Source organism: Dendrobates tinctorius, unplaced genomic scaffold (assembly GCF_039654945.1).
Source record: "Dendrobates tinctorius isolate UK_male_01 unplaced genomic scaffold, ASM3965494v1 ptg000081l, whole genome shotgun sequence".
NCBI lineage: Eukaryota > Metazoa > Chordata > Amphibia > Anura > Dendrobatidae > Dendrobates > Dendrobates tinctorius.
The window spans coordinates 3,782,235-3,790,000 of NW_027361749.1; positions in this window are offsets into that span (position 1 = coordinate 3,782,235).

Sequence of the window (7,766 nt, forward strand, 5' to 3'; positions counted from 1 at the left end):
GAGATGTAGCTGGCGGGGTTGGAGGCCAGGGTAAATAGTAGAGACAGTGGAGCCAGAGGCCTAAGTGGAGCATGGTTAGAATCAGTAGTAGTCCACAACCTCCATAAAAACCGATGCCCATTGGCCTCTGCATGCGGCATGCGTAATCCTGGGCTCCAACAGCGTCAGTTGGTGTTCAGAAGTGTCGTCTCCACAGAGCCAAACACATTCGTTCAAGTGTTAGTGGGGTTCAGCACTGTCAGCTGTTCCCCTGCTGTGGAGATGGCAAGTCTCCTGCTGCCTTCACCTGCCAAAATCAAGTAGGCCCCAGCCTGCTCCTCGCCTAATCCTGGGCTCCAACAACGTCAGTTGGTGTTCAGAAGTGTCGTCTCCACAGAGCCAAACACATTCGTTCAAGTGTTAGTGGGGTTCAGCACTGACAGCTGTTCCCCTGCTGTGGAGATGGCAAGTCTCCTGCTGCATTCACCTGCCAAAATCAAGTAGGCCCCAGCCTGCTCCTCGCCTAATCCTGGGCTCCAACAACGTCAGTTGGTGTTCAGAAGTGTCGTCTCCACAGAGCCAAACACATTCGTTCAAGTGTTAGTGGGGTTCAGCACTGTCAGCTGTTCCCCTGCTGTGGAGATGGCAAGTCTCCTGCTGCATTCACCTGCCAAAATCAAGTAGGCCCCAGCCTGCTCCTCGCCTAATCCTGGGCTCCAACAACGTCAGTTGGTGTTCAGAAGTGTCGTCTCCACAGAGCCAAACACATTCGTTCAAGTGTTAGTGGGGTTCAGCACTGTCAGCTGTTCCCCTGCTGTGGAGATGGCAAGTCTCCTGCTGCATTCACCTGCCAAAATCAAGTAGGCCCCAGCCTGCTCCTCGCCTAATCCTGGGCTCCAACAACGTCAGTTGGTGTTCAGAAGTGTCGTCTCCACAGAGCCAAACACATTCGTTCAAGTGTTAGTGGGGTTCAGCACTGTCAGCTGTTCCCCTGCTGTGGAGATGGCAAGTCTCCTGCTGCATTCACCTGCCAAAATCCAGTAGGCCCCAGCCTGCTCCTCGCCTAATCCTGGGCTCCAACAACGTCAGTTGGTGTTCAGAAGTGTCGTCTCCACAGAGCCAAACACATTCGTTCAAGTGTTAGTGGGGTTCAGCACTGTCAGCTGTTCCCCTGCTGTGGAGATGGCAAGTCTCCTGCTGCATTCACCTGCCAAAATCAAGTAGGCCCCAGCCTGCTCCTCGCCTAATCCTGGGCTCCAACAACGTCAGTTGGTGTTCAGAAGTGTCGTCTCCACAGAGCCAAACACATTCGTTCAAGTGTTAGTGGGGTTCAGCACTGTCAGCTGTTCCCCTGCTGTGGAGATGGCAAGTCTCCTGCTGCATTCACCTGCCAAAATCAAGTAGGCCCCAGCCTGCTCCTCGCCTAATCCTGGGCTCCAACAACGTCAGTTGGTGTTCAGAAGTGTCGTCTCCACAGAGCCAAACACATTCGTTCAAGTGTTAGTGGGGTTCAGCACTGTCAGCTGTTCCCCTGCTGTGGAGATGGCAAGTCTCCTGCTGCATTCACCTGCCAAAATCCAGTAGGCCCCAGCCTGCTCCTCGCCTAATCCTGGGCTCCAACAACGTCAGTTGGTGTTCAGAAGTGTCGTCTCCACAGAGCCAAACACATTCGTTCAAGTGTTAGTGGGGTTCAGCACTGCCAGCTGTTCCCCTGCTGTGGAGATGGCAGTCTCTCCTGCTGTCTCCGCATTACAAAGACAGTAGGCCTCTGCCTACACCCTCCTATTTCCTGGGCTTCAACACAGCCAGTTGTAGCTCGTAAGTGCTGTCCACACGGAAAGAGACACTTGCTCCCGTGTCTCAGTGGGGTTCAGTAACGTCAGCTGATCCCCTGCTTTGTGGATGGCAGTCTCTCCTGCTGTCACCTCTTTCAAAATACAGTAGGCCTCTGCCTACACCCTCCTATTTCCTGGGCTTCAACACAGCCAGTTGTAGTTCGGAAGTGCCGTCCACACGGAAAGAGACACTTGCTCCCGTGTCTCAGTGGGGTTCAGTAACGTCAGCTGATCCCCTGCTTTGTGGATGGCAGTCTCTCCTGCTGTCACCTCTTTCAAAATACAGTAGGCCTCTGCCTACACCCTCCTATTTCCTGGGCTTCAACACAGCCAGTTGTAGTTCGGAAGTGCCGTCCACACGGAAAGAGACACTTGCTCCCGTGTCTCAGTGGGGTTCAGTAACGTCAGCTGATCCCCTGCTGTGTGGATGGCAGTCTCTCCTGCTGTCACCTCATTCAAAATACAGTAGGCCTCTGCCTACACCATCCTATTTCCTGGGCTTCAACACAGCCAGTTGTAGTTCGGAAGTGCCGTCCACACGGAAAGAGACACTTGCTCCCGTGTCTCAGTGGGGTTCAGTAACGTCAGCTGATCCCCTGCTTTGTGGATGGCAGTCTCTCCTGCTGTCACCTCATTCAAAATACAGTAGGCCTCTGCCTACACCCTCCTATTTCCTGGGCTTCAACACAGCCAGTTGTAGTTCGGAAGTGCCGTCCACACGGAAAGAGACACTTGCTCCCGTGTCTCAGTGGGGTTCAGTAACGTCAGCTGATCCCCTGCTTTGTGGATGGCAGTCTCTCCTGCTGTCACCTCTTTCAAAATACAGTAGGCCTCTGCCTACACCCTCCTATTTCCTGGGCTTCAACACAGCCAGTTGTAGTTCGGAAGTGCCGTCCACACGGAAAGAGACACTTGCTCCCGTGTCTCAGTGGGGTTCAGTAACGTCAGCTGATCCCCTGCTGTGTGGATGGCAGTCTCTCCTGCTGTCACCTCATTCAAAATACAGTAGGCCTCTGCCTACACCATCCTATTTCCTGGGCTTCAACACAGCCAGTTGTAGTTCGGAAGTGCCGTCCACACGGAAAGAGACACTTGCTCCCGTGTCTCAGTGGGGTTCAGTAACGTCAGCTGATCCCCTGCTGTGTGGATGGCAGTCTCTCCTGCTGTCACCTCTTTCAAAATACAGTAGGCCTCTGCCTACACCCTCCTATTTCCTGGGCTTCAACACAGCCAGTTGTAGTTCGGAAGTGCCGTCCACACGGAAAGAGACACTTGCTCCCGTGTCTCAGTGGGGTTCAGTAACGTCAGCTGATCCCCTGCTGTGTGGATGGCAGTCTCTCCTGCTGTCACCTCTTTCAAAATACAGTAGGCCTCTGCCTACACCCTCCTATTTCCTGGGCTTCAACACAGCCAGTTGTAGTTCGGAAGTGCCGTCCACACGGAAAGAGACACTTGCTCCCGTGTCTCAGTGGGGTTCAGTAACGTCAGCTGATCCCCTGCTGTGTGGATGGCAGTCTCTCCTGCTGTCACCTCATTCAAAATACAGTAGGCCTCTGCCTACACCCTCCTATTTCCTGGGCTTCAACACAGCCAGTTGTAGTTCGGAAGTGCCATCCACACGGAAAGAGACACTTGCTCCCGTGTCTCAGTGGGGTTCAGTAACGTCAGCTGATCCCCTGCTTTGTGGATGGCAGTCTCTCCTGCTGTCACCTCATTCAAAATACAGTAGGCCTCTGCCTACACCCTCCTATTTCCTGGGCTTCAACACAGCCAGTTGTAGTTCGGAAGTGCCGTCCACACGGAAAGAGACACTTGCTCCCGTGTCTCAGTGGGGTTCAGTAACTTCAGCTGATCCCCTGCTTTGTGGATGGCAGTCTCTCCTGCTGTCACCTCATTCAAAATACAGTAGGCCTCTGCCTACACCCTCCTATTTCCTGGGCTTCAACACAGCCAGTTGTAGTTCGGAAGTGCCGTCCACACGGAAAGAGACACTTGCTCCCGTGTCTCAGTGGGGTTCAGTAACGTCAGCTGATCCCCTGCTGTGTAGATGGCAAAGTCTCCTGCTGCCTACACAGTCATACCACTACTGATTTTTAACCGTGCTCCAATTAGGCCTGTGGCTCCACTGTCTCTCGTATTTCCCCTGTCCTCCAACCCCGCCAGTTACAGCTCCGAAGTGGCGTCTGCACAATCCACACTTGTTCCTGTGTTACAGGTGTTCAGTCCGGTCAGTTAATCCCCTGATGTGTGTCCGGCAATGTCGCCTGCTCTGTCCACATTCCCATAATGGGAATGTGGACAGAGCAGGCGACATTGCCGGACACACATCAGGGGATTAACTGACCGGACTGAACACCTGTAACACAGGAACAAGTGTGGATTGTGCAGACGCCACTTCGGAGCTGTAACTGGCGGGGTTGGAGGACAGGGGAAATACGAAAATCAGTGAAGCCACAGGCCTAAGTGGAGCTTGGTTCAAATTAGTAGTCTACAACCGATCTTAAAATTTCTTCAATGCAGCCTCAGCCTGCTCCGTGCTTGTCCCTGGGCTTCAACACAGCCAGTTGTTGCTCGGAAGTGCCGTCTTCACAGAGTAAAACACTAGCTCCTGTGTTTGTGGGGTTCAGTAACGTCAGCTGTTCCCCTGCTGTTTTGATGGCAATCTGTCCTGCTGCCTCCCAATTGACAGCACATCAGGCCTCAGCCTGCTAAGTGCTTGTCCTGGGCTCCAACATCGCCAGTTGCTGCTCATAACTGACTTTGGCACGGGTACTCCCTCCTGCCCAGCTTGGTTCCAGCCCTGCCTGCTGTTTCCGGGAAGTGTCAATGTCAGTTTGCCACCCCAAGTTGCCATGTCGTGTTGCGGTTGGGTTAGCCGAGGCTAGGGTGCCAGCAGTTTAGGTGCTTCCTATGTGGACTGCGGGTTCTGGTAAGAAAGGCTTGTTCCATAGTGCCAGTAGGACAAGCACCCCCTGTAGGACTGTGTGATTCGGTAACTGCGGCCAGCTTGCGGCATGCCAACTTTGCTTTTCAGGGGTAACTTCTGATACCCCTCCATGTTCCAGCACCGTCAGCTGGTTCTCGTCAGAGCCTTTGGCCTAGGTGCCTCCATCTCGGTATCCGAGTTCCGGCAACGTCTGCTGGTCCTTGGTAGTGCTTTGTAGCACAGGTACCTCCTGCTTAGTAACCGGGTTCCAGCACCATCAGCTGGTCCTCGGTTGTGCCATTGGCTCTTATTCCTTCTGCTGCCCCTCCGGGTGCCAGCACTGTCAGCTGGTCCTCGCTATTTCCATTTGCTCTTGCAGCTTATGCTACCCCTCCGGGTTCCTGCACCGTCAGCTGGTTCTCGGCAGAGCCTTTGGCCTAGGTGCCTCCATCTCGGTATCCGAGTTCCGGCAACGTCTGCTGGTCCTTGGTAGTGCTTTGTAGCACAGGTACCTCCTGCTTAGTAACCGGGTTCCAGCACCGTCAGCTGGTCCTTGGTTGTGCCATTGGCTCTTATTCCTTCTGCTGCCCCTCCGGGTGCCAGCACTGTCAGCTGGTCCTCGCTATTTCCATTTGCTCTTGCAGCTTATGCTACCCCTCCGGGTTCCAGCACCGTCAGCTGGTTCTCGTCAGAGCCTTTGGCCTAGGTGCCTCCATCTCGGTATCCGAGTTCCGGCAACGTCTGCTGGTCCTTGGTAGTGCTTTGTAGCACAGGTACCTCCTGCTTAGTAACCGGGTTCCAGCACCGTCAGCTGGTCCTTGGTTGTGCCATTGGCTCTTATTCCTTCTGCTGCCCCTCCGGGTGCCAGCACTGTCAGCTGGTCCTCGCTATTTCCATTTGCTCTTGCAGCTTATGCTACCCCTCCGGGTTCCAGCACCGTCAGCTGGTTCTCGTCAGAGCCTTTGGCCTAGGTGCCTCCATCTCGGTATCCGAGTTCCGGCAACGTCTGCTGGTCCTTGGTAGTGCTTTGTAGCACAGGTACCTCCTGCTTAGTAACCGGGTTCCAGCACCGTCAGCTGGTCCTCGGTAGTGCCATTGGCTCTTGTTCCTTCTGCTGCCCCTCCCGGTGCCAGTACCGTCAGCTGGTTCAAGAGGACAAAGAACAGGAAGACAACCACCAAGATGCAGAACAACAAGAGAGAGAAGACCAAGAAGCATAAAAAAAACAAAGCAGAAGAACATTAAGCATAAGACTAATACTCTGAGCAAATGATATTATCTTATTTATAAGCAGAAGAAGACTAAGCAGTGTATGGGGGTGAGTCCGTTCCTCCTCGTGGTGCCCCTGGAAAAGGCCTGCTGCTGCAGGCCAAACTGAACGCGGACAAATCCTGTTGTAAATCTTTTGTGACAGGCAGAACGGAAGGTGTAAACTTCTAACTTTTCCAGATAACAACTACAGGAATGCCTGACACAAACAAGAATATGATGAAGAAGAATAGGAAGAAGATGAAGAAGTTGAATATGTAGAATAATAATTGTTGAATAAGAAGAATATGAAGAATGTAAGAAAAGGAAGAAGAAGAAGAAGAATGTAAAAAAAGGAAGTAGAAGAATTTAAAAAAGGAAGAAGAAGAAGAATGTAAAAAAAGGAATAAGAAGAAGAATGTAAAAAAAGGAAGAAGAAGAATGTAAAAAAAGGAAGTAGAAGAATGTAAAAAAGGAGGAAGAAGAAGAAGAAGAATGTAAAAAAAGGAATAAGAAGAAGAAGAAGGTAAAAAAAAGGAAGAAGAATAAGAAAGAAGAAGAAAGAAGAAGAAGACATACATGTCTGGCAAAATATAAATGAGGCTAACATAGTCAATATCTTTGTAACTCCTAACATCTTTAAAAAAAAAGTTTAATTCCTGCTATTCCATTTGATTGGGCTAAACCTCTATGGCTTTAATGTCTCCTCCACCTCCCACAATACATTCTACATTATTCTTAGTTGTTTTTCTTCATGTAGAATTAACCTACAAGGAAAGAAAGGTTTTTTTTTAATTCCGATATTTTGGCCCCATTGACTTGCATTGGTTCCCGGTATCGGAATCGGCGATACCGATACTTTTTTTTAAGATCGGCCGATCCATTCCGATCCGATATTTTCAAGTATCGGCTGGTATCGCTCAACTCTAGTAGTGAGTCTAGAATCACCACTGACCCCCCTTTGTCTGATTGGCGGACTACTATATGTTGGTTCTTACTTAGTAAATGAAGCGCATGCTGCTCAATTGCAGATAAATTCATACAAGACTGCACATCTGAATCCAACATCTGTATTCAGCAGGGTTTATCTGTGATTTTGCAGGAGGGTCTTGCTTTGGGAGTATTGGACAAGCGCATGGCTGATTTTTTATATGTGGATAAACCAGTGTGTCCTGTATTTCACGCCTTACCCAAAATTCATAAAGGCGTGTTTCCTCCACCTTTCAGGCCCATAGTGGCCGGTATTGGAGGGGTTAATGAAAAACTCTCCGAGTGGATAAACAGAAAATTACAACCTTTGGTGTTGAAAACACCAGGTCACATTAGAGACACCAAACAGCTTCTGCAGGCACTTCAGGAGGTTGCATGGGGGCCTCACCACACATGGATAACATGTGATGTTGTTGCTCTATATTCATGTATACCTCATGATTTGGCATTTTCTGCTGTTTCCACCATTTTGACTGAAGAAAGTAATTTCAGTTCTGATCTTAAAAAATTTATCATTATGGCGTTACAACATCTTTTGAACACCAATTTTTTCAAATTTGACACTAAGTACTATCTTCAGGTGTGTGGCTGCCCGATGGGGTCAAAATTCTCTCCTACTCTGGCCAACTTATATATGTCCTTTTGGGAGAACAAATATATATATACTATGGATAATCCCTATTTAGACAATGTATTGTGGTGGGGGAGATACATTGATGACGTGATCCTATTGTGGTTTGATCGTTGTGATGTATCTCCCTCTCCTGGCATGCTTAAGTTTTTTGAGT